Source organism: Triturus cristatus, chromosome 9 (assembly GCF_964204655.1).
Source record: "Triturus cristatus chromosome 9, aTriCri1.1, whole genome shotgun sequence".
In the NCBI taxonomy this organism is placed as follows: Eukaryota; Metazoa; Chordata; class Amphibia; order Caudata; family Salamandridae; genus Triturus; species Triturus cristatus.
Window position 1 is genome coordinate 239,685,183 of NC_140592.1, and position 26,495 is coordinate 239,711,677.

At 42.8% G+C, this 26,495-nt stretch overlaps 1 protein-coding gene and 1 long non-coding RNA gene across 9 annotated transcripts in view; one reads left to right on the forward strand and one right to left on the reverse strand.

The window, feature by feature from the left end:
• LOC146797672 (uncharacterized) overlaps positions 1–6,872 on the reverse strand; it is a 118,788-nt gene extending 111,916 nt beyond the window's left edge. The window contains exon 1 of the long non-coding RNA XR_014968515.1: positions 6,699–6,872. This is a non-coding gene — a long non-coding RNA (uncharacterized LOC146797672). The remainder of the gene's footprint in view (positions 1–6,698) is intronic.
• IQSEC1 (IQ motif and Sec7 domain ArfGEF 1) overlaps positions 1–26,495 on the forward strand; it is a 787,671-nt gene that overhangs the window by 384,459 nt on the left and 376,717 nt on the right. The window lies entirely within an intron of this gene.

A 26,495-nucleotide genomic window follows, 5' to 3' on the forward strand; every position in this document is an offset into this window, starting at 1 on the left:
AGTGAGGACAGGCCTGGCTGCAGGAAAATGCCCTGGCAAGCTGGCAGGGCTGGGTCAGGCTCAGGCAAATTCTTAGCTTCCTGGAATCTGACTGGCTCTTTCCCGTCCTGTCTCACTGACACTGGCCTCCTTGAACATCTCCGATTCCCTCGAGGCCTTTCGACTGTGGGGTGCACACTCAGCACCCCATGCCAGTTTTAGGATTATCCACTTCAGGGCTCCACGCACAATAATATGTGGTAGCTGTTCAATTGTCACTCATCAACCAAATGTGGCTTACACCGCTGATATAAAAGTGAATATGTTTAACTCCTTCAACAAATGGCGCCAATTTTTGTTGTCCACTCCAGTGGTGAGGAGGTATATTAAAATAAATGTGTTTTACTCGTTCAGATAATGGGTATACCTGGGGAGTGAGTGGTGGAGGCTTCGGCCCGCCCCATCACAGGGAACTAGTACAGTGCCAGGAAATGGTTCCCCGCTGAGTCATGCAGTGTATATAGCGCTCCAGTGCTAACTAACTAGGTTTGCGCATCAGAAATGCCAAAACATACTACATGTAAGTGCTGCAGCCTTTGGCCGCTTCCACCACACATGCACACGGTTGGAGGCTCACTTCTGTTAAAGCAGTTTATTACACTTGCTCCCAGGGATACAGGTTATTGGCTGAATGTGGTAGGAGTGAACAATATAAAGAGATAGACATTGATAACATTTATAAGTGGGTATGACCCATAAAAATACAGTGTAGCATCTGTATTTTGTACAGTGTGATCAAATTTGCTTTTGTTGCATAACAATATGGTTGCAAGATATGTGAGTATGTGTGTTTTTGGGTGGCTGCTGTTTAAATGCACCTGGTTAGTTATCATTTTAAGGCTGGTGTTCCATCTCAGAATTAAATATTGATCGATGATTGGTCATGTACAGAGCAGAGCTGTATTTGAAGGAAAGGGTAGCGTGGCATCCTGGCGTGGGTCTTCACACGGGGTGTTTATCACATACAGAGAGACATAGATGAAGGTACACCAGGGGTGCGGTCGGGACGGACAGTGGACCACATGTGGCGCGGGAGTGGGATGCATGGTACAGTCTCCCGAGGAAGGGGCAAGCAGGTAGTGTCACATGGTCCTGTAAATCCTCCGGTAAACAGGATGATGACCTCCCACCCCTCCTCAGTGCATGATTGTGATACATGGTAGCTTCCTGGACCATCTAGCCAGTCATAAATGTCGGTGGGCGGAGCCAGGTTGTAAAGGGAGGACACCACATACACCAGAAAAGCAATTATAAGCCCATTTCTCATTAATATCGAACTGCAAATGATATGCTGACCACGAGAAGGTGTGTTTTTTACAATTATACATTTGGAAAGGGAAATTTATGAAAGAGCAAGATGTTTGGAGATGCAGACCAAGAGGCAGAATTGATCTGATATGCATGCTGAACACCCTTTTGTGGTTATTGTGAACCGATGCTGGGACGAATCCTGCCACCAGTTCCATAAATGTACTGTATTAACTTGTCAATCACCTTGTGAATGCGGACCTTATCTGAGGAAATGAGGTACACTGGACACCGATTGAGATCAAGGTGCTTGCTCCACTACCTTAAAAGCACTCTCAGAACCAAAATACTGCGTTGGATGACACCATATGTAAGAATATGCAAAAGAGTGCTCCATAGCACCAGTTTCCGTACTCACAAATGCTTTTGTGAATCGGCCCATTGGTCGTATGTGCTTGGCCCATCTCCATAGTCAAGGACCATCTACTGGCCAAGATCCAAGTGGGTCACGTAGAGTAACGTCATTTTCTATGTTGACCTATCTATTCTGCGGGTGTCATCTTATAGAGCGGGCACTGGGTCTTATATGGTTGTACCTCAGATGGAGCAGCAGCACGCCAAGTATTACTTCTAGTGGTGGGTAATGGATACACTGCTGTGCGGTGGAATTGTGGGATTTGTGCACAGAGCAAGAGAGGCGTGAGACAAGTCTGCACTTGTGAGTAAATCTCTGGTGTACGCTTGCTCAGTTCAGAGCCGCTGCAGAATAAGCGGGTAAAATCTGTTTCATGGAGAAATTTACTGGAGAACATATTCATTTGCGGCTTGTTTAGTGTTTTGGGCTTTTCCTTGCAACTGGACATTGCAACGACAAGGGAAGCAGGTGTAGAATGTACAACTGGATATCTAATTTTTATGGTCGTGCACTACTTTTTGTTGACCAGTCCATTTTTGGTTTTGTGCTATTTGCTGCATAGCTCCTTAAGAAGTAAACCGTTGCTTAAAGATGTAACATGATTCATAAAGGAATTCACTGCTACACCCACAGGTGTCATTATTGCAGTAAATTCCTTAGAAAAAAGAGAAACAAATACAAGACAGAAATAATACAAACAAAGCGGCAGGAAAAGTTACATTTCTGTAATTTAGAGATCCCACCTAGTTCCCTAGTGTTGCAAGCCTTGTTGTTAAAAGTAGGGTGCGGTCCTCCATTTTAGCTTTCACAGGTGAAGAGTTCAGTGCTCCAAAGCGGGTGATTCATTACATGGGTGTCTCTCAGGTGTATTGTTGTTTCATCAGCAAACAATGCTTGGTATCTGATTGCAAACATTTAACTAGTGGTTAACTCTAGTTTTGTAGTTGGCGAAGACCACAATTTCTCCCCCAAATAAAGGTTTTCTAATCAGCGAGTCAGGATCTTTTAACAAACATGCTAGCCTATAACCTTACTTTGAGTTTGAGGCAGGGTAGTTTATTAACCAGCAATCTCCTTACTCTTGAAACTGACCCGATTTCTCTCTGATTTCAATGCTTGTACTCCAAATCTAAGCGAAATAGATAAAAGCACCTCCTTATCTTCTTAAAGTGGAAGCAGGTGTTGAGAGGGAGAGCTTGACGGGGGCATCTTGTCTGTGTGCTGAATGTGCCGTTATATGTAAACATGTACAGTAGTTTAAGTAACCATGCACATATGTGGACTATTCTAATGTACTACTTGCAGCTGGGAGTGCCCTCTCATCAAACAATTTCCTGAATCAGATTTCTGATCTAGGGATTGTGGGGGTCATAGAAACATCCAAAAACAGATAGGCATGGAAGACAGCAATACACTCGCTGAAAACACAAAGGGGCAGATTTTCATAGTTATAGAACACGTCATTTTCTTTGCAGAGATTAACCTCTAGCAACCAAAAAAAACAGGGGTGTCCAAAGTAGGTCCAGAAGGGCCAGCTTCATATCAGAATTTCAAGAATATCCCTAGACAATAAATATATGTGCTATGATTTTGTATGCTGCTTATTTATGTATCCATTGATCATCCTAAAAATCTTACAAGTGTTTGGCCTTACTTGGTCTCAAGTAGTTTCACTGTTCAAGCTATTCAAACAAAACTGAAAAATGCAATAAAACAACTAAAATGCTGCCTGCTTGTTGCTGATGCAGTAAAGGAGTGATATAAATCATAGTAAAGTTTGTCATTAGTATACTCTATATATTATATTCATATATATTATTTATCTTTTTTTTTAAAGTGCCACTGATTGTGTGTAGGTGGCATTTGCTCACGTTGCTGGATTTTGTTCACAAAATCCCCAAAAGGGTGGGTAATCCAATAGTGGCTTCTTCCATAGAGACAGTAAATGTTGACAAAAGGCATAAGGGTGGGTCTGAGAAGAACGAAAAGTAATGAATAGAATGCTTGAATTAATCTCTGCCACTGGTAATTACTCTGGGCCACATCCCAGTCCATTGTAGTTTTTGCGCACTCTGCTACTACACACAGAAGCTACCCATATACAAAGGAGTAGTGACAACTCACCCAAAGTGCTATGCATGCTCCCTCTTAAACACAAAACAAATGCAATCCAAGAAAAGTTAACCATTTTCTCATGGCGTGTCTACCATTTGGTTCAGCAGGTGCAGTGGCACCGGGGCCCAGAGCCCTGCGGTTGGGGGGGCGGCATTGAACCTCATGATTGTTGCATTTACTACTCCAGCAACTGTCAGAGGGGTCATTTTCCTTGCTCTTACCAGGGCCGGTGGTACCCTTGCTACACCCCTGCCTTCACTGGCCACATTAATAAGGTGGTCTGTGGCTCAGCAGGCAACAAACCTTTGCCTGTGCCTGGGAGCAACCATCCCATTCAGGATGAGGCTGCAATGTAGATCGGTGGTCTAAGTTCTGTCAAAGCTAGGCATCTTCTGGAGTCCTGGCAGGAGGATGGTAGAGGAGACAGCCGTGGTCTAAGTTCTGTCAAAGCTAGGCATCTTCTGGAGTCCTGGCAGGAGATGGTGGAGGAGACAGCCGTGGTCTAAGTTCTGTCAAAGCTAGGCATCTTCTGGAGTCCTGGCAGGAGATGGTGGAGGAGACAGCCGTGGTCTAAGTTCTGTCAAAGCTAGGCATCTTCTGGAGTCCTGGCAGGAGGATGGTAGAGGAGACAGCCGTGGTCTAAGTTCTGTCACAGCTAGGCATCTTCTGGAGTCCTGGCAGGAGATGGTGGAGGAGACAGCCGTGGTCTAAGTTCTGTCAAAGCTAGGCATCTTCTGGAGTCCTGGCAGGAGGATGGTAGAGGAGACAGCCGTGGTCTAAGTTCTGTCACAGCTAGGCATCTTCTGGAGTCCTGGCAGGAGATGGTGGAGGAGACAGCCGTGGTCTAAGTTCTGTCACAGCTAGGCATCTTCTGGAGTCCTGGCAGGAAGATGGTGGAGGAGACAGCGTTCTAATGGGTAATTTATTCTGGTTTTAGTTATGACTTGTAAACACGGCTCTGTTGACACAACTGTTTTGGTGCAAATTATGACACCTTGGTAAATATTTAATAAAATGCCGGAAAATAATTTTAAAAAAGATGATCGCAGAAAGCAATAGTTGGCAGTTTATTAGAAGTATGATTCTAGTGATTCCCTGTTTATCAATCCAATTTTTACACTCGAGATGTAGGGGGCTTGCACCATTCATGGCTAGCAAAGTGTACTGTATATTAAAAGTGGTTTGCGCTAGTCTCCATAGGCTATTGGCTTTTTTTTAAATCTTGAAACCTATATCCGTTGGTTTGTAATATGGTAAATCACGTCTTGGATCAGCTGACAGGAATATTTTGGTAACCGTTTTCTGTTGGCTGTTTGGATGTGTCTTTCCACCTCATTTGGAACGCACGAGGGCCTATTTTACAGCTTGGAAGCTGCGTTAGCTGTTAGCACTGGTAAACAAGCAATGACAAAACATCTGAAACCATGGATGCTTCAAAAAAGGAAGCATGCCTTTTTGTAGCATTCCTTTTCAGATGTTTTGTCTGCATTACACAAACAAGCATAGGCAAAGCCAATAGCGCGCAGTGCAAACATCACACATACTGGCTTTGCCAATGCTTGATTAAGGCATTGTTCTAGAGTAAGGAGGTGGGCTTTTGCTTTTGGATACTGCTTCCACTTGCACGCAGATTTCATAAAAAAAATATAGTACCATGCGCTCTCTCTTCCCAGGCCAATTAGAAGAAACCCAGATGGGTGCACTCTGGGCTTGTTCCAGCCCCCAGCTGTTATCTAGTGTGGTTGAACAAGTCTTGAGAGCTGCCACAAAGTGCTGTCAACGTCATTAAAAATGTGTGTTTCTTCCGCTGCTCCCTGTATGGGAAAAAAAAGGCCCTGCGGCCTGTGTAACACCTGCAGACACTCCTGAGTTTTTTTTATCCCACTAGAATAAGTATCCTAGAATGTCCTGTTTCTGTTTCCCTGAATATGTATCACACTAGAAACTCCCAGCATACAATGTGCTTCTGGCTAAAAGTCAAAGCTTAGTGAAGATGCCAGACATGGCACGTGAACACTTGGTACATATTCAGGGCATCTGGTCTGAGAGACAAAGGTTTTCCCTAACTGACATCTCAGAGGGATGGACATGCGATTTTTTATTCTAAGGGGGTTAATGTCTTTTGGGGGGAAAAGTTTAAGCATTGATATATTCTTTAATATCAAAGAGCATAGATGAAATATGAAGAATCGCTGTTGATTTCACACCGAATAGAGTGACATGCATCCCTGAGACTCGAACGTGCTGTAAATGTGCTCTATAAATAGGGCAACATCATACTTGAATATTACAGTGTATACTTATTGCCCTGTGTCGTAACAAAGCTCTTGATAGGTTTCGCTAAAACCGTACACTGCCTGTATAATGCACTATGTTAATTGATGTTATGTGTAGTTGTAAAGTGCGCTATCACCGCCCAAGGCTATTCATGAGCTGAGCTGGTGTGTGTACCTTGCACGGCCTATGGTAGGTTGGTTGATTGAAAAGCCAGGTCTTCAGCTTCTTGTGGATTTCAAGAGAGAGGTGGAGTCTCTGATGTGGAGTGGGAGGCCATTGCACACTTTAGGAGTGACGCAAGAGAACGCCCGCCCTCTTGTACTGAATCCATCCCCCATTACAGCTCTTTTTAAAAGGACTTCCCTGTTGCAAAGATTGCGACCGTGTTGTACGTATGCAAATCCTCTTACTATAATGTGCTACCTTTATACAGCGGTTCCACGCCCATGAGGCCTGATTCATGCTTTACAAAACTGTGAAATTAAATTGAATTAAATACATATTCCCTTGAAGCTCCATAAGGTTTTTGAGCTAAACAGGTGGAATTCCCACAGTGAAATTTCTTAATCAAAATATAGTGCGAGTCATCCGCCTGGAATCCTACCATTGTGGTGGGTGGAATATTTTTCCTTCTCGAGCAATGACCTTGTAACCACTTCCTGTCGGTGACCCACGTGCCTGGCATGGTGTTCTTTCCACATGTTCCTCTTCTGCAGGAAGCTGTTCAGGGCTGAGTGTGGAGATGTCCCTCTGACTCGCCCAGATACCAGTCCGACTCATTGCTTAACTTCCCTTCAGTAATGAAAGAAACGTGGAAGAGGGCACGTGACGGGGGCACGCCCACAAACGTCAATATTATCACAACAGCATTCACGTGCTGCCACAACAGACGGCCTAATGGTAGGGTTTACCTGATGAGACTCTGACTGCCAACTTTGGAATCCTGGTGACGGGGTTGGTGGTGGCGCAAGAATACTGCATGGCGCGTGCTGCCTTCTGGTGCACTACACTACTCATTTCCATGTGCACATTAGTCGAATGAATGCCACGCCTATTTATATGTAAACAGACAATGGATCTGAAGTTATTCATTGTGAAAACAAGAGGTTGGTGTTATTTTTTCAGCACGTAGAGAAACTGTCCCCGTACCTAACATATTCTGATGGGCCAGTGAGATCCCCTCTCTCACATAAAGAACAAAAAAGTGTTTATTAGAAATAATTTAACGAGTCAGAACTCCTGCAATTTAATCTGGGTGAATTCCGTTTGTGTTTTTTTGATTTTCTGTGCCATGATACATACCTGTCATATGCAAATACACTCTGCACTTTTCCATTTTTATCAAAAACAATCTAAAATAGCCGTTGGCCAGCTTTGCTGTTGCTCCCTCTTTCTGTTGTTCAACTGTACCTATCTTCAGCCATTAGACATTCATTCCTGTGTTTTTCAAACACTCCTCAAAGAGGTTCAATGCTTTACACGCTCCTTCTTTGAATGTTATGTTTTTTAGGTCTGGGTCAACATGTGCTGCTTGGATTTAATACATACTGCAATCATGTCAACTTCATATTCACCATGTCAGAAAGGGGCGTGGCTGTGGAAGGGCAGGGCTTGATGATGAGAGCTTCCTGAGAGGCACTTTTTCCCTCATCCACTCCCTCCCACTCAAAAGAAAAGTGTTGCTGAGGCTGTCTCTGCTTCTACTCTCCTCGTCGGACTGAGACACAGGATGCACAGCCAGGCTCCCCTGACCAATCACAACACAGCAATGTAGCGTTGTGATTGGTCAGCGCCCAGGCTCCCAGACCAAATGATTTAGAGCGTCCTGGTTTTACGCTCAACCGGGGAATGGGGGCCGGGGCATGTTCTCCACACAGCCTGCAATGCAGCCTGCATGGAGAATGGGGAAAGTGTGCTTGACTGGTTTGGGCAGCCCAAGAGGGCCGACCAAACAGTCATTGCGCACTTAGGAGTGGGCAAAACCCTCCTCCCCACCCCTGCTCTGAGAGCAGAGCAGCCCCGCTCTCCCACCTGCCCGCAAAGGAAACATAAAATGATAATAACTCAAAGTTATTATTAATTTATGTTTCCTTTACTATGCCGTGCACTGCTTAAAAGCAGTGGGGCGACGCTCCTACGCCATAGTGGAGTAGCCGCCCCAGTTAGAAACCCACTGAGTGCAGGGGTTTCCAGCTTGCTGTGCCTGCCACTGTATGGTATTGGTACTTCATCGGGTGACTGTGTAAAGGGAGCTGATATCATGCAACACACGGTGGCACCGTGTGAATTTGCAGGTCTGATATTGTGACCATTTCTATAAAATATACATAGAGTGGGCTTTGGCTCCATCCAGAGGAGTATTAATGTCTCACCTTAGCTCTTGGTAGAGGTGGGTGAGCCAACAAATTAACAGAGAGAGCCAGAGCCAAGGGTCTGGCTCGGTTCTTAAAGCCTGTGCACAAGCCGGGCTCTGAAAATGTTTGCAATGTAAATCATAGAATAAACATCCTGAAAAATCTGATAAAGTCTTCTCAATTTTTTTTTTTTTTAAGTGTCTTTCTTTAACATGTGGCATTGAGAAGTACTTTAAAAGCGATAGCTTTTTACAACTGGCATTCTGAACTCGCATATTTGCAAATGCTTTCATACCTGATAATGAAGAAAAAAGTGTGTTAGTAAAATAAAAGGTTTTCCTAAGGTCACACAATTTAAGTTGGGAAGCTCCGATTTTCTAGGGTTTTCTGCTTTCACTTTGTACAAACCAGACACTAAATAAGTATCTATTTGTCTTTCCTTAGGTTAAGGCTTTGTTTTTACCTCTTAATGCAGTTTTTAAATGTAGCAAACTCGGCCCAAGGTCGAGCGCTCTACAGAAGGCCCAGTTACGTTACAGAAGGTCACATGCGTTGTATATAGGCACGGGCAGATTAAATAATTTGTCCAGAATTACAAGATGTTGAGCCTAAACTCGATCCTGGTTCCCCAGTCAGCAGCTCTGACCATAACGCCACACCCTGGGTAGAAGCAGTTAAGCAGGCAGAAGCCACATGAAAGCTCGGCTTGTTATGGGCTCGAGGTTCCAACAGGATATCGAACTGAGCCAGAGCCATGCTTCAGGCTCGAGCCTGGCTCGAGCTTTCAGTGACTCACCCACCTCTGTGTGATATATAACTGTGCCTCATATGGAGCGCTTTCACCAATATGCACAAGGGTCTATTTTAAATCTAATAAAACCCTCAATCACACATCTAATTCTTTATCTCATGCATGCACTGTATACGAAAATAAATCTTTTTTTTACCCTCAATAGGATTTTTCAATGTTTTGTCAGAACTGGAGTTTGAGCAGTTACCACCACGACAGCATTTGTGCATGCCTGTGTATGCATGCTTTTCACGTGAAAGCCAGACCAATTGGCTTTCCAAAGCTTCTTTACGATAGCACATCCTCTCTCTGACACTTTCCGACTTTGAGTAACCACTGGACATAATGGGGCTCTCAGCCTTCCATGAAAACTATTTCACCATATATATGATATGGAACCTCCTGAGGACTTGTAATGTAAAGTTGAAACTTTACCATATTAGTCACCAGTCTTATTTCTTTATTTTCTTTAAAGATATTTGTCACCAGTTCTATTTCCTTATTTTCGTTAAGGAAAATAAAGAATTAGGACTGGTGACTAATATGATAACGTTTTAACTTTTAAAGGATTAGTATTTGTTTTGATTGTATTTGTTTTTATTCCAATGAAGCTCTTCTTATAATCTATGGATAATTGACATATTGCAATAATATTTAGTATGTAAAGCTCGGTTGATGAATTTCTGTGAATTTGTATAGGATGGTCAATGTTTGTCAAAAGTGTATGTTTATACATTTTTAAACAATATATAAATACTCATTATACATGGCGATTAATAAATATTTTTGAATAAGAACAGGAGATAGTGATCGATTAATAATATCGAGTATTATAATATTATATAGTACATCTTTCAGTGATAGCACAAAAGGGAATTTGTTTTTAAGATTGTCTGATCTACCCTGTCCCTTTTGGCTAAAAGAAGGTAACTCTCTTAATTTTAGAATAATTTCAAATTGATCCTTAAGTTAAGGTGATTTTCTTTCCCCAGCCTATGGATCATTCCTAAAATATGCTACCATATTTTAGATTATTAATATAATTGCAGACATGGTATTTGGTGATGGCTCTTGATTGTCTCTACTATCTCTACATCAAATACACCTTTCCAGGAGCCATGAGGTTTATTCACAAAAACTGGCATAACTCTTTGTGGGCATAAGTAATCATCTAGATCAATTACCAATGTTGCTTGTTAGGCTCTCTGTGAGTAGAAACAGAAAAGAGATTTATTTTAAAGGGCAACAGGTTTAACTAGCATGCCTTATCAGTGGGCCTACTGCTTATCAATATGTAGTATCATGGGACACGGACAGCTTCACGTCAAAGCATAGGGAGTTCCTTTAGTGGGCTACAGGGATGGAGTTATTGGTACGGGATATGAAGGTCTATTTCAGGGGATTGGTGATCTGTAAATATAATGACCTGAACCCTAATACTAAGGGGAAGTGGAGGTATCACAAGAAGAGTGAGTTAACATGAGTTTGTGGTTGAACCACTCATGGTTTTATTGGGGATGCTCAAAGGTACATTAAGACAATAGGTAATCATTTCTACCCTAGGTGGGGATCATCGCGTTTTAACTTTCTGTGACTGACCACTAAGGGATCAAGAGGCATTCTTCAGGACCTAGATCCCAGCAATGCATTGGGCGGACAGATAAAAGAGCAGGTAGCTGGCAATCTCCACACTTGAAGAATGTAACATGCCATGTGATAGACAAGAATATTATCTCAAAAAGGTTTACTCTGTTCCAGATATTTTCCGCCATGATAGGGCTAGGTGGTACACTGGAGCTTATCCGTGATACATCCTGTAGTAGAAAGACGACATGGCATGGAACAAATCAAAATGTTAAATTTAAACCAGTATTTAGTGGTGGTGACATCCAGGCCCATCATTTGATGGGTACTGTGGCTAGAAGTTAGTTTATTGATAAAAACTCATAAAGAGAAGGTTTGAATGCTTTTAACTACACACTAGAACCAAGACGTTCCAGCACTTCTTTCATTTAACAATTGCTCAGAAGAGCAGCGTGGCTTTTTCTTGCAATCTCACCATTAACAACTAAGATCTGCATTTTTATATCAAGATACTATCACTTAGTAGTAAAAAATATGTTTGGGTTGCAGCAGTGTTTTTTACTCAATGAATGTCTAGTTATACAACCAAAGTTTACAGTTGTTCAGTTTTATGCAAAGTTTATAAGGTTACTCAGGAATCAGACAGATGAGAGCTGAACTGCCATTTAAATCCTGGTTTAAGGAATATTACATTTGTATGGTAGTGTCCTCATTGTTGATTCCATATGGAATACTTCAGTTCGTTTGCACACTTTAGAAGATATTTATCTTCATTTGCCAATTGAGGGTCGGTAGGCCTGTAGGGGGAAGCATTAGGAAATATCTTGGTTTGTTCTGTAGATTAGAATGGCCTTCAAATGTCTTTTCAGGTGTGTCCAGAGCAGCTTGAGATACCCAAGCAGTTCGAGTAGTTATCTGAGCTGCTGCTGTTATCCTTTCTTGATTTATAGCTTGTGGATGTTTGAAGATAGTGTGTCATGACGACTTAGCTTAAATATTTTAAGCTCTACATTGCCAGAATGGCCCTAGTGACCATCTGTAAGGTACCCTTCCCTTTAAATCTTTAAAGGATTATTTGGCCCATCCTATGTGAAAAGAACAGAACTCCTTCAAATGCAGGAACCAATCAATATTTTGCACCCTAAGGTCCTGATTAGGGGTTTAGGTGCTATTTAACGCACCTCATGAATTACGATACCACAAGGTATGATTATCAGGTGCGATAAATAATGCCTACCATGAGTTGTTGGAGAATAGCATGCGGATTTTGGTGTTCAACACACCAAAATTTGCATGATACAGTAAATACTATATGCTTCTCCCCCGTTAAATTCTGGCTGCTTTGTTCTGCTGAAATTTAACAAAAGTTGAAGTATTTAATGCATCCGATAACTTATGTGTTAAATACCTACCAACTCATAATTCCAACCCGTGCGTAAACAAGAGTTTACACACGGGTCAGAATATAACGACCAACTCATAATCAGGGTCTAAGAGTTAAAAGAATTGGGCCAGTGATATGGCTTGTTTGTGAAATGGATGTGCCCGGTGTTGTCATAGAGAAGCGATCCAGGAAGGGAGGAGGAAGCAGGGGAGGAAAGCCGCTTGTCAGTGAAAGTTAGGGGCATAACAAAAGCCCCTTCACCCACTGTTGGGCAGGGGGCCCATACCCCCTAAGGGGCCCCCTCAACCTGTCTAGGGGCCCACATTCATGTCAAGGTCCATGAATGTCTGTGAGACATGGGAGATTCAGGAGCCCCCCTTACATTACGCAGGGGGCCCATCAGTTTGCATTACGCCCCTGTTGAAAGTCGGGATACCTCTTGCATGCCACAATAATCAAGCATGGGAGAACCTCTCTCTGAAGGTCTGTTCTTTTTATTTTCCACTTCCCTACTCTAAGCACAAGAATTGGGCCCGCCCGCTGCCATTTGACTTATAAAAATACAGCATAATCAGATTTCAGCAGGCACGGGCCGTGCAGTTAAGCAGGGCGAGGCGGGGGGTGGGGTGGGTGGGAGTCAACATATGATGACGAGGTAAACTAAAACAAAAAGAATGGAAAAACACTTACCTTGCGCTCGCCGAGTCAGCGATGCGACGAGCTCAAGGTAAGAGGTTTTTGTTTTTTTAATCTAAAGTTTACCTCGTCATCGTCTATCGACTCCCCCCTCCCCCACCTCGCCCCACTGCGCTTACATGCACTGGCTGCTCCTGGTGTTCAGTGGGATCCTCAGGCCTCTGGGCCCCGGTGCCATTGCACCTGCTGCACTAATGGAAGTCCCACCCCTTCGTATAAAGTAAATGAATTTATAAACTCTAATCTTTTTAGGCATTAATTAAGCATACTTAGTAGCAGATCCAGAACTGGTTATTTAGGGCTTGTCAATCTGAAGAGGCACATAATGCAGATTAAATTTGAGTTTTTGTTTAATGTATTGGTTCTTAACCAGCGTTTTCCACAGATAACTTTTGCTCTTCCCACAGTGACCTCCTACTTTCATCCTAAACCAACATGGCCAGGACCAACTAAGCATCTGTGGCTCCGTATGAGTAACTCCGAGTTCACTTTTCTGACCCAGGGTGTCGCATTAGCTGTAAAATCTTGCTGTTGGGCCTGAGAGCAGTGTGAGGCTCTGGATCATGTCAGCACTAACCAGCAGGTATGGGGGCGCCAGCCATCGCTGCTTGGATTATCCGGTTGTTCCTCGCCTCCTGCAGATTTACATTGCTTGGAGCAGCAGGGCAAATACATGATTCCTGGTGTGAGCCACGGAGGCCACCATTTACCAAGGAGGCTTCTTCTAATCTTTCAAAAACACAGCATAAACAACCATTGGCAAACGCAATAGGTCTGGCTTTAATAATGCAACGCTTGCATAAATAGGGATGCACGTTTGGAGCTGGGAGCTCAAAGTAACAGATTGCACTGGTAGGCGTTTGGATGGAACATACAAACTATAACCAGAAAAGGGGGCTACATGACATTTTGCTTTTGCTACTACCGTTGTAACATATGCCCAATCTAGGACAGTATTTGCACAATGCATTACTGCGATGCATTTTCAAGTTATCGACCTTGTTTAATCTGCATCTAGTTTCATTAACGTGTAAACGCGGGAGCTGTTCTGCATGGCTGTGTGCAGATTCTGATAATCAGCTGTGAACCCGGTCCCATTGTATGCTCGTTATGTTTGGTAATGGCCGACTCGATTATTTGTTTCACCTCTGGCCGCGTGATTAGCCGTCCTTGGCGCAGAGTCGCCTTTGTTAGCTCAATGTCTAAATGATGAGCACGCAGCCCAGGATCAGCTGGCCCCATTGCACGCAGTGTCTCCCATATCGGGTTTTTTTTGCCATTAAAACCCAAGGCCCAGTCATGCATGTGTTTAACTTTCTGATTACTTGCTGGAGCCCCGCGGGGGTCCTGGCAAGCCGGCTGGGCAGCTGCTAGGCCCGCTTGGATTTTTATTTTATTTTAATAGGGCTCAGGCCTGCCTCCAGCCAGGGGTCCCCATGCAGCAATCTGTCTTCCTGCGGTAAATTAAATGCAGTTTTAGCTTATGGTTATCAGCGCGGAAGCGGCGAGCTCTGTGGAGAACAAAGGAAAAGACGGAAGAGAGGATGGACTTTAGCCCGGACTTCTTCTGCGCCCGTGACTAAAAATGTACTAACACTCTGGAAAAAAATGGACTTGTAACTCTAAATGCAGAGAGAAAGAGGGGGAGAGAGAAAGAGAGAAAAAGAGAGAGTGTGTGTCTGTAAGCACTATTCTGGGCAAGTTAATGTTTTGAATAGTGCTATGATGTAACATTTTTGTCAAGCACCTTCACTTATATATTTGACTTCTGATTGAAATGTTAAGTATTGTAGTCAGCGTACATTTTTATCTTACCTGTCAGTGAAAACGTTGGGTTTTATTTAGGGTTGACTAGAATGCTGACATCTGCCCCTCAAAAAGGGCGGATGTCCTGTCAGCCACATTTTGAGTGCCATTGGCATCAATGCCCTCGATCCGCCACCTTTTGGCGGAGGTCCCACATCCACCCACCTCTACATAAGGCTTTTTAGGTCTCGCCTGACCCAGCGCATGGGCTGGTCTGGCGAGACTTATTGAGAGGGCACCAAAAAGTGCTACCAGGCCAGCCTAGAGCTACAGTGCATGTGCGCGGGCGCGCGCGCCTCGCTTGACCGCGATTACTTTCACTTTTGCGGCCGCTTTTTGGACCTTATAAGTATTTAGTTATGCAACTGTTGCATGGCTAAACACTTATAAGGTCCCAAAGGCGAGACCTATTGGCTATGCCAATGCCTGATGTATTTCCTATTAACTTCTGTTTTTTTAGGTTATTGCAGCATGAAGTACCCCTGTCCGAAGACTTTCCCAGATTTAATAAGCGGTGGCCATGTGCTTACATACCGTATTTTTACTGAATGAATTTAGCTCCTTTTATTGTGCCTTCACTTGGTAAGTATTTAGTTGTTTCGCGTGATTGTGACGTGTGTGAAAGCTGTCGTAGGTCGGTATGTAACAGAACACTAATACCTTCATCACCTACTTCCTTCCTTCTCAGGTGCTTCATTGGTGCCAGTGGTTGCAGGTGGTGGGCACCAACAGTCATTTTTGGGGACTGGAACTTATTTTTTTTATCAGCAGACTTAAAACCAGTGCAAGAGAGAGAAGGACAAAAAAGGGAGAAAGAAGGAGGAAGCAAAAGATAAAACAGTGAAAAAGAAAGAAACCATGACAAAAAAGAACCCACAAAAGTGAGATAAAGAGACAGGAAGTGTAGGTGATGGAAGAAGGAGATATGGTGTTCTGAATCAGGATAAGGCAGTCCTGGCATTTATTGTCAAATGGAACATGCTTATAAGAAAGAATTTGTGCCCTTGCACTTTTTAACAAGTTAAGCTTGGTCGCTGTTGACTCCCCTTCACCCCAACTTCTGTCCTCCTGCTCTCCTTCTTTGGCACCACCCACCATTCGAAGCAAAGAAAGCGCCGGAGCAGAATCAGTGCTTAATTTGAGCCGGTGGTTTCCAGTGGGGGCACTGGCCCTTACTTTTGGGGACTGGTTCTTATTTTCCCCGTATCAGATATTTACCGAGTGCAAGAGAGGGAAAAACACACGGATTGGAAAGATGGAGCAAGAAAAAGACAGTAAAACCGTCACAAATACAGGAGCCTGCAAGCATGAGAAGAAGGGGCAGGGTGTGTCTGGTAGTGTATTAAAGACTACCTTGGTATACAGCTCGCCGACGTGTAATTGCACCAGCGGCCGGCTTCTGTGCAGAGCTTCGGGCACCGGCACTCTTTCTTTCACAAATTAAGCACTGAGCAATATACTGTGCCAGTACAAGGGATAGAGGTCGAGCTGTAGTTTACGTGGTTGATTTGATTAGACTTAAGTTGTGAGTTGCCTTAGAATTCTGATTGGAGGGCAGTGAGAGTCAATTTTTCATTCAGTTAGTGGATAATCTACTTACAGTAATGTGCAGATACCAAGAGAGAAACTCACTTGGTACATAGTCAGTATACAGAGAAGTTCAGCCATAATACTAACCTCATGGATTTCTTCAGCCCTGCAGAAAACAAATTAAGTGACCAGACAGTGGGCTAAGTGGTACTCATGCCAATTAGCCAAATGTACCCTGCTCCCCTTCCTCCCTTCCTAAGCTACGCTTATAGCATATCACTTTCCGCGCATCCGCATATATGGTTTATGCCATGCAGAGTTACAGGTCTTAGCAAAATTTGACCACAAAGGTTTGGAATGGTGTTAGTGGTACACAAAAGATTGCATGTGCTTTAAGATCGTCATGAATATTCCAAAACGTATAGGTTAATGGAGATTATCGCCAGTGCAGTTGTTGTTAACGTGTTTCCCCCTCGGCACTCCTTCGTAGATGTGGGACTTGCAGTAGATAAGCATGGCTGTACTGGGTTACTCGGTTATTTCAGGAAAAACTTGGTATTGGAACTGCTCTGTTTTCATTGGCTAGTGGCCACTTGACTCAGAGTACGGTATGACTGCCTGGTGGTCCCAACACTCAGGGCCGGGCCCCCGGAGAATGAAGGCATGTGGGCTTACAAGAGAGGCTTTGTTACATCTGATAACAGAGCCATGGCATACAGCCAAGAGTTCGGTAATAAAACATGGCTTACCAGTGCAAGCTATGTTACTAAACAGATTTATACTGGATGTCTACCCCCTCACACGGTTCTCCCGGCAGAGGAGCCATTTTGTTTCAGAGTGTGGGGCAAGGAGGTGAATAAGATGGACAAATGACGTCTTGCTAGTACGACACATCCAAAAAAGCTAATGGGAAACTGCAACTACAACAGTATCTCGAATTACACATTCTGTACCCACCCAGGCCTTACAGACCCAGCCTCAAATCTGCATACCATGCTATTTTATCGCCTTATGCCAATGTCGTTTATAGCTCTGGGATGCCACACACCACTACCCTCCCCACCCCTGCTCATAACCTCACTGCACGTGTCCTGGTTTCTGCTTCCCTGAAATGCACCTTTTGTGGCCATTGGTGTAATGCAGTGAAATAATGAAGAACACAGCTTGTGCATGCCTCCCCCTTTGTGCTGGTGGTCTGATGACCTCAAAAACACTGAGAAATAAAAGGCATGAAAGAGAAATTGTATATTAGCTGGGTGGATGGAATGCTCCCGGATAAAACATGAAGTGATCTGCAGGTCAGGAGTTTGAATCCCACCAAAGCCAACTCATCTGTTCATCCATCTGAGCTCAGTAAATTGAGGACCATAACAACTGTTATTTACAGCGCTTAGAAACAGAGACATTTTAAGGAGTAGGCAGTGGCCCGGTGTCCCCACCTTTCAAGGGCACCCTGGGAAAGTGAACTATCTCTCTTAAGGTTATTTGGGATCCCAGCCAAGACATATTTCAATGGTTTGTGATCCTGTTAAAGCTTAACATATAATGTTATATTGTTTAGCATTAAGCAGGCTTGCATTACCAGGGAATGAGTAATAACATTCAAAATTGTTCTCTACAGGGGCCCATATTAAGTCTTGCCCAGGACCCTCAAAATCCTTAAGATGCCACTTCTTAGAAATGGCAGAAATGTACAATGGAGCACTATATAAAAAGTTAATATTCTTACACAGTATCGTGCCCAGCAGTGGCGGCCCTACAGGTAAGCAGGGTAGGGCGCGGCAAGGGTTGGTGGGGGGGGTAGAAGTGACAAACGACAGAATAGGGAAAATAAAAGAAATAAATAACACCACTTAACTTGAGCTCGCTTGTGCCCAGTGAACACACTAATGAGCATGGTCTTAGCTCCAGCTATAACCACCTGGGCGAATGTTTATGGGAACAAAGACAGCATCGCCCCTTCATTAAAAGCTGGGAGGATAATTCCCCTCTCGCATTATACATAATCCAAGGGCTAACAGCATCTTCAAAGCGAGACGAGGCACAGCAGACACCAGTAACACACAGTCAGGGTTTCTGCTTTGTTTGGTGTGGTCATGGGATGGGTTGGAAATAAACAGGGTTTTTTGTTACTGTTATTAATGAACATTTGAACTGTACAGAAATGTAGAAAAAGTATTGGAAAGGCATAACGACTCGTGGGAAAACATGGATATTCATAGTGCAGAATATTGTAAAAAAAGATCAGAAGAAACGCAGAAAAAGGGGTGTGGTGAAATGTTCAGACAAAATAACTAAGAAAACAACAGTAGCAAGTTCGAGAAGGTGACAAATGAACATTAAAGGGAGAAAATATTTAAGGCAGAAACCACAACATAGGAAGGAAAGAGGAGTATAAAAAAGTAGGTCAAATTAAAGGAAGAAAAGAGTAAGAAAGACAGAGAAAAGGAAATAAGAATATGGGAAGTCTATAAGAAATGTGAAAATGAATACATTTATCGAATGTTCTGTATAACAAAATACGAGCAAGCTATTTAATTTCCTTTTTAGAGTGATTTAAAAATAAAAAATATAAGAAATGGGTTTAAAATGTATATCTCTTGGAAATTGATGGTCAAATTCTCGCTTTACTCGATGTTATATATGTTATAAACCTCTAGAGGATGAAGATCTGAATAAATTATGTTGGGGTTCAAATCTGGGAACTGCAGCATGCACACGAATTTAGGAAGCCAGTGAAATACCTCACTGAGTTGTCTTACCAGCTTACTAGAGCATTGGTGTTAAGGTACACTACAATTAAACAAATAGACTCACTATCAAAGGGAGAACAAGGAGTGGCATCCTCGAATAAATTATTTGCAAAAGAAAGGTTCAGAACAGGATCCGGGCCTGTGAAAACAAATAACTTATTTAGGATTGTTTCACTATCGAAAACAGTTGCATTTTGGTCGCTAGAGGGACAGCGGACCACAGTCGACAGTTTGCAGAGCGCCAGAACGCTGAATCGCGGAAACGCGGAAACACGGTAAACGCGGAAAAACGCCGAAAATCCGCCGAAAATAAGAGCAGGCAGGCAGGCAGCGGAGAAAAACAGGCTGCCGGTTCAAGGACTCACGGAGCATCACAGTCTATCAAGGGCCGTGTTTGACCTGTTTGACCTGCCAGATCCCCGTTTTGGATACCTGCTGGAACCGCTGAGATCTGCTGAGACCTGTTGCCCCCCCCCCCCCCCTGCAATCACTGGACGGAGCATTTCATCAGGCCGTGTCCTGCATCTGTGGCGCAGTGTGCTGTGCCGTTTTTGGAGGGAGAGGGATCGGTGCGTGACATAGGAGGCACGGGGGAGCACCGGAAGCACCAGAGACACCGCGGTGAGCAGTAGGTGAGCAGTAGCAGTGAGCTGTAGCAGCGGCGTTTGAGTGGTCAAGGTAACGAGAGGAGATTGAAAGGGGTGGGGGACAAAGAAGATCGAAGCGAAGCGGCTCGGTTCCAGGCAGCCCGAGCTCGCGAGGCCCCCCGCACTTAGAGGCGGACCCCACCGCCCAGCGCCTCATCCACACTGTAAGGGAAAAGGTGAGAGGATTGAGTAGAGGCGGCAGAAGCGGTGAGCCGGGCGACTGGTGCGGGGAGAGGGAGCGGAAGCAGGCACAGGACGGGCAGGGGGGGGCCTGTAAGCCCGAGCCCCGGAGTAGAGAATTGGGGACATGCGGTCAGGAAAAGTTCGCCAAGCCCCCATCCACAAAAATAAGAAAAGAGCGACAACACAGGATCAATCAAAAGCGGTTATCAAATCCGGAAACAAGAGTAAGTTAAAAGAGGATTTTAACCCACAAGATAAGAGTTTGATCCCTGTTATAGCTACAGAGCAATTTAAGTTTGGGGGGAAAAATCCAATGCATAAATTTCAGTTTTTAAAGGACTCAATGGCGGCAACTTACGCAATTACAGAAGAGGCACAAAGCCTACAAACCCCCATAAAACCGATACATTTAATAACACCAAAAAGTGCCGGAGATAAATACCCAGAAGCAATGTCAAGACAACCAGCAAACTGCCAACAAAAAGAAGGAAGGGTGACAGTAGAAAAGGATGAAAGACCGGTTCAAGAAAAATCAGCTTTAAAAAATTGGCTTCTAAAAACGACAGCCCAAATACATGCCCCGGTATCTCCACCTACACCAAGACTACCGGAAAAATGTCAACAAAAAGAAGGAAGGGAGATAAAAGAAAATGATGAAAGACCGGTCCAAGAAAAATCAGTTTTAAAAAATTGGCTCCTAAAAACGACAACCCAAATTGATGTCCCGGTACCCCAAGTTATATATCAATCTACAACTAAACAGACAGCCACGAATGAAAAAAGCAAGGAAGAAAAGACTGCACAAAGGTACGTGGCAAGGGAACAAAGCGAAGGCGGAGAGCATGTTATACAACAAGGAATAACCCAAACGACAATTTGGTCAAAATCTTTTTCAATAACAGAGGAAGACAACCTCATAAAGATGTTAGAATTTAATACCCAACAAGTGGAGGAACCAGGGTCAACAAAACAGAGAAAACATAGGAACATAAATTCGCCGGGCAAAAAGGCAAAGGGAGTCGAAATGGGAGTAATATCAACCCCCATCAAGAGCACCCCCAGCCCCATTCTTTGGAAAGAAATAAATATGGGGCGAGGCGGCCCTCCACTTGGCGATAAAAAACTACAGTCTCCAATTACCATTTCATCAGTAAGTGGGTTTGATTCCATATCAGAGATCTCAATACCACTAATAAATAAAGATACAACCACTTGGAATGACGCGTTACTAAAAAGTCTACAGCAAGCAATCACTGTCCTAAATTTTCAATCGGACAAACTGGACGTACAGGTAGACTTAATGAATCTGATTGCAACTCATATTGCAGGCATTAATAACAAGCTGGACATAGTTTTAGATCAAATAACTAATGGAACAAATAAAGATGGACAAAACAACAACAAAGTATTAGACTATAGCTGCGGGTGCAGCAAAATAATAGATAAACTGGCTTGTCTACCAGAAATTTTGACCGAGATCCTAAGTGCAGCACAAGCAAGAACACAAATAGAAGAAACATCGTGCTTAGTAAATACAGGTAAACCTACAAGGACTGAAAAACAAAGAATTATGAGGCAAGGTATAGAATATGTAGAAATCTCTTTGGAGGACGACGCAAACATAACAAAAGAGCAGGGCAACAGGCGTAGTGAAAAAAACACTCCTGCTGCTCCAAGTGTGTTGGAAAATCAAACCAAAAGACAACGCAAACGAGCACGAAAAGCCAGGAAAAATGTCAATCCAAAAACTAAGCAGGGAGAAAAACAAAATGATGCCATCTTTTCACAAAACGCTAATATCAGTGTACAAGAACAAGCAGCTACAGGCCCTACAATACAGCAAACCATCGATGAATCAACCATATTGGACATTATGAGGGACCATAATAAATCCACGAAAAGCGATCTGAGTGCACCAGAACCTGCAGAGAGGAAAGCAATAAAAGAGTGGTATACCGTTGAAAAAGTAAAAACACAAACACACATAGAGGAGGAGACGGAAACCGTGAAAAGAAAGGATAGAAACAAACAAACAACAAAACCACAGGTAACAGAAGATATGTCTCAAAAAAGGGTACCGGAAGCGGAAAACGATGATGGCTTAAAATTCAAGCACCAGGAAGAAAAAATTGAATGGATAACCAACAAAGACAAAACAACTACGCTAAAAAGGGAAAAAAGTATTGGGATGAACATTGTAGGAGCGTCAAGCTCTGACATCCAGCTATCCATCACCCTGGATAAAAAAGGCCGGACGTGTAAAATATTAGCGGAGAACCAACAATTGGGACAGATCAGTACAACCAAAATGTACAAAACAAAGGAGGAAAATAGAAGGCAAAGCGGAGAGGAAGATAAAACGCCGAATTTAAGTTCAAAAGGACGGCCCACGTTCGAGCTCATGATCAACAAGGGGGGGGGAAAGGACAAAGGAAAAAAGGGAACAAAAAGGAAATCAAGAACCCCAACCGAATCCAGAAGTAACAGGCTGTAAATTAATCTTTAAGCCGGAATATCAAACAAAGGGCAAAAACGATATCCTAAATAGGGGTAACATAATGAGACTTTTTAGAGAAATTCCGAATTTAAGGGATATTCCATCATCTGATCTATTGGCACTAGAATTCGTGCAAGTTAACATGGAGATGGATTTGGAAGTTAGTAGAACAACATGGGCGTCGACTGAGATAACGGAACGGATCTTCGCCACCAGGGAGATCTTCGCAACTTGGGGCATAATTATATCTTATCCACCGTTAATAAAATATCCATTCCCGCTAATAAATGAAGAGGTTTCCGGGTTGCAAAATATAAAGGGAAAGTCTTCAATGGTCCTAAAAGGAGCCAGAAGTACATCACCAAATCAAGAAACACGCAGGGGAACCGGAGTGCAAATCGCTATGGACAGACAAACAACCATCCAGTCAGATGGAATCCACGAATGGTCTTGGCTACCCTACACTTTGAATGTACATCGTTCCTGATGATAATACCTCGGTAAGGGGGGCACAAAATAATAAGGCAGTAAATCAAAAGGAGAAAAAGTTCACAATCTGCTCTTGGAACGTTCATGGTTTTAACGAAATGCAACAAGATCAAGAAACCCTTACCTATTTAAGTAATTTTAAAGTTATCCTGTTACAAGAAACATGGAACACTTCACCAAAGCACTTGGCAGGATACGAAGAATTCCATATAATGGCGGAAAAAACATCTAAGTACGGGCATCCAAGAGGGGGTCTGTCCACATACATGGCAACGGAAATTGACTGGAAATCGGAGGAAATGGATTCCGGAGAAAACTGGATCCAAATAATCAAAGTAGAAGAAAATGTTCCGGTACAAGGAGAAAGAGTTGGAGACAAACTAATAATCCTAAATTTCTATATTCATCCAAATAAGGACAAAAAAGAGGAGAAATTGTCCACCCTAACAAACCTAATAAAAACACTTCAAGTCACACATCAACATCATGAGATGATAATATCAGGGGATTTTAATCACAATCTGACAGGAGAATAGACGAATAAGAACAAGAATAACAATCAAAAGACGCGAAACAAGCTGGAAAAATTAGGCATGGTCATCCTAAATGGAAACACGAAGGGAGATCAACCAGCCAGTATCACCTTTTCCTGTGGAAAAAACAATCAATTATAGATTATACGATAATCAGCAAAGAGCTAATATCCCGGGTAGACAAGTTCCGTATCTTAATACGATCAGAGAGTGATCATTTCCCTCAAGAGACAGTCCTAGACTTAATATATTAAACTTAAGGAGCCGGTAGCTTCATTAGTGGCGTGGCCTGAAATATATAACTTAAGGAAGCTTAAATGGAGAGGAGCCTTCATGGATGAGATAATGGATATGGTGAACGAACACATAAAGAATGCTGAGGAGTTAGCAGTTCAAACATCAAGTAACTGGGAGGAACTATGTGAATTACTGCTGGACAAATTCCCAGCAAAAATAGTATCCAAAGGTAATTACGGGTTTATCAAAGAGCCATGGTATACAACTCAGATGAGAAACAAAAAAAGAAATATCGCCAAAGAGGCAAGACAAAACGCACAAGCAATTAAAAGGGGAATAAAAAAAGATAGCGGGAAGATCCAAAAACTAAGAAAAGACTACAAGATGGAATGCAGAGTGGAAAAAAGAAAATATAGAGAAAAGTTATGGGAAGATCTGCTGTGGGCAAGCAAACTTCCAAATAGTACAGAATTCTGGGGTATAATCAACAAATTAATGAAAGGTCACGGAAAGCAAAACACCATCGGAATCAGCGAAAATATTTGGCTAGAATACATCGATAAATTGTATAACCCCAAACTGGGATTAGAAAGGGTGGATGCAGTAAGGTCACCGAAAGTAAAGGAAAAAGTACTTAACACCATGGTAACCAGCATTGTTATTGAAAATGGTAAAAACCAGTGCAGCTGGGAAGGAGATGACCAAATTTTGACAACTGTTAAACGCATAAAAACACTGATAAAAAATCTGAAAGCGGAAGGAGCAGCAGGTCCAAACGGGCTAACAAATGCCCTGTTCAAACGAGACCCGGAAGTTTGGGCAAAATACTTAACACCTCGTTTTAACCACATGTTCCGTAACAACAAGATCCCGCAATCCTGGAGTGGTAACCTGTTCCACCCAATTTACAAGAGCGGTATTAGAACAGAACCCGGGAATTACAGGTTGATCGCCCTGATCGACGTAGAGGCCAAACTCTATGCTTCATGCATCTTGGAACATCTACAAGAGTGGATAGAGGAAAACAATATTATCCCTAAATTCCAAACAGGCTTCAGACGGGGAATGGGCACCATTACTAATTTAACAGCCTTGACAATTCTGACGGAAAAGGCTGAAAGGAAAAGGGGAGCATTAGTGGCTTGCTATATAGATCTAAAAGCGGCTTTTGATAGAGTGCCGCGGGACCGCTTGTGGAAGAAACTGAAAGCATGGGGACTGCCACTACCACTGATACAAGCAATACAATCATTATACAGTGAAACATGGGCCACTGTAAAATTAGGGGACGGACAAAGAGTCTCCTCAAAAATAAACATTACAAATGGATTAAAACAGGGCTGTGTCCTTTCTCCAGGTTTATTTAATTTATATCTAGCTGATTTGAATCGCCACTTAGAACAAATAAACGGACACCCACCAAATTTGGCAAAGGAGCCGGTTCAATACCTACAGTATGCAGACGACATTGTCTTGGTAAGCCAGACTTCGATTGGGCTACAAAGGGCAATAAATAAACTAATAGATTACTTGGACGCTCAAGGTTTGGAATTGAATAAATCAAAAACCAAGGTGGTAAGACTAGCGGGCCCAAGACAAGGAAATTTTAAATGGTTCGCTAAGAACTCTCAAATAGAAGAGACAAGATTTTATAAATACTTGGGCATCAAAATGGCAAGAAATCTGTCAATGATGGAGCAGAAAAAGGAGATTACAGCAAAAGCTCAATCCTTAATATTCGCTTATAAACAACTATATAAGAATCTGGAAAGCCCTTCACATGGACACCTTTTAAAAATAATGGCAGCCCAACTGCTACCGACCCTGTCCTACGGCCTAAAAAGCTGGCATGGCCAAGAAAGTAACATCTTAAATAAGCTACAAACCAAGGTTTACAAAACGGTATTTAATCTCTTTAAACGATCCTCTCCAGCATAAATCCGTTTGGAATTCGGACTACAGAATCAAGTATTCCAAAGGAAGGCAATCATGGTAAACTTATGCTGGAAACTCAGGGCGGCAGAACCGGGAAGTTTGAATAATTTATGCTGGTTGGAAATAAAGCAACAACTAGAGCAAAGACTCCCAAACTCGTGGGGGGGGCAATTGAGGATAGCTCTGGAAGAATTAAAGCTTGAGGGGCTTTGGAACAGCAAGTTGGAAAAGGCCACATTTAAACTAGCTTGCAAAAACAAAGCAAAAGCATTATCTTTCGTGGAGGACAAAAAGGAATTAGCGAGACGCCGCCATGCATGGGTCATAATAAACTCTTATACACGGCTGAGACCTCAACCGTACCTAGCAGCTCACTTCAGATTGTCCTTAAAAAGGAGGTTCATGGCATACAGATTTGGAGAACATTGCACATTAGACTTAGTACCCTCCTGGAAAAACAAGGATCAAGCAAAGGCATGTCGTTTATGTGGTTATTATAGCGAAACTTTGAGCCATATGCTGTGTGTCTGTGAAAGAGTAAAGTTAGAAAGAAGGAAGATGCTGAGAACAGCTTTTAATGATTTAAAAATCTGCACCTGCAGACAGGCAGCAACAAGTTGGATGGGTGCCGCTTCAAACATTTTAATATGCAGGGGGACAAAATTTATGATAGTAGTAGAAAGCTTACTTTCAAAAGTGGGCAAAAACTGAAGGCATGATGCCATAAAAAGAACCAAGTAGACTTTTATGAATTGAAAATGTTTTTATAATGAAATGTGTTTTATATGCTTTATGGTTTGTGAAAACCAAATAAAGTTATTTTTTGACTGACAGTTGCATTTTGGCAATATTAAACAAAGGGTCATTATGGGGCAGTTTCATTAACATATTGTAATGGGGAATCTTAAATGCAGCTGTGTGATGTTAATTGGAAATACACACCATGGGAAATATGCTTGGTAAATGGTGTAATGCTTACAGGG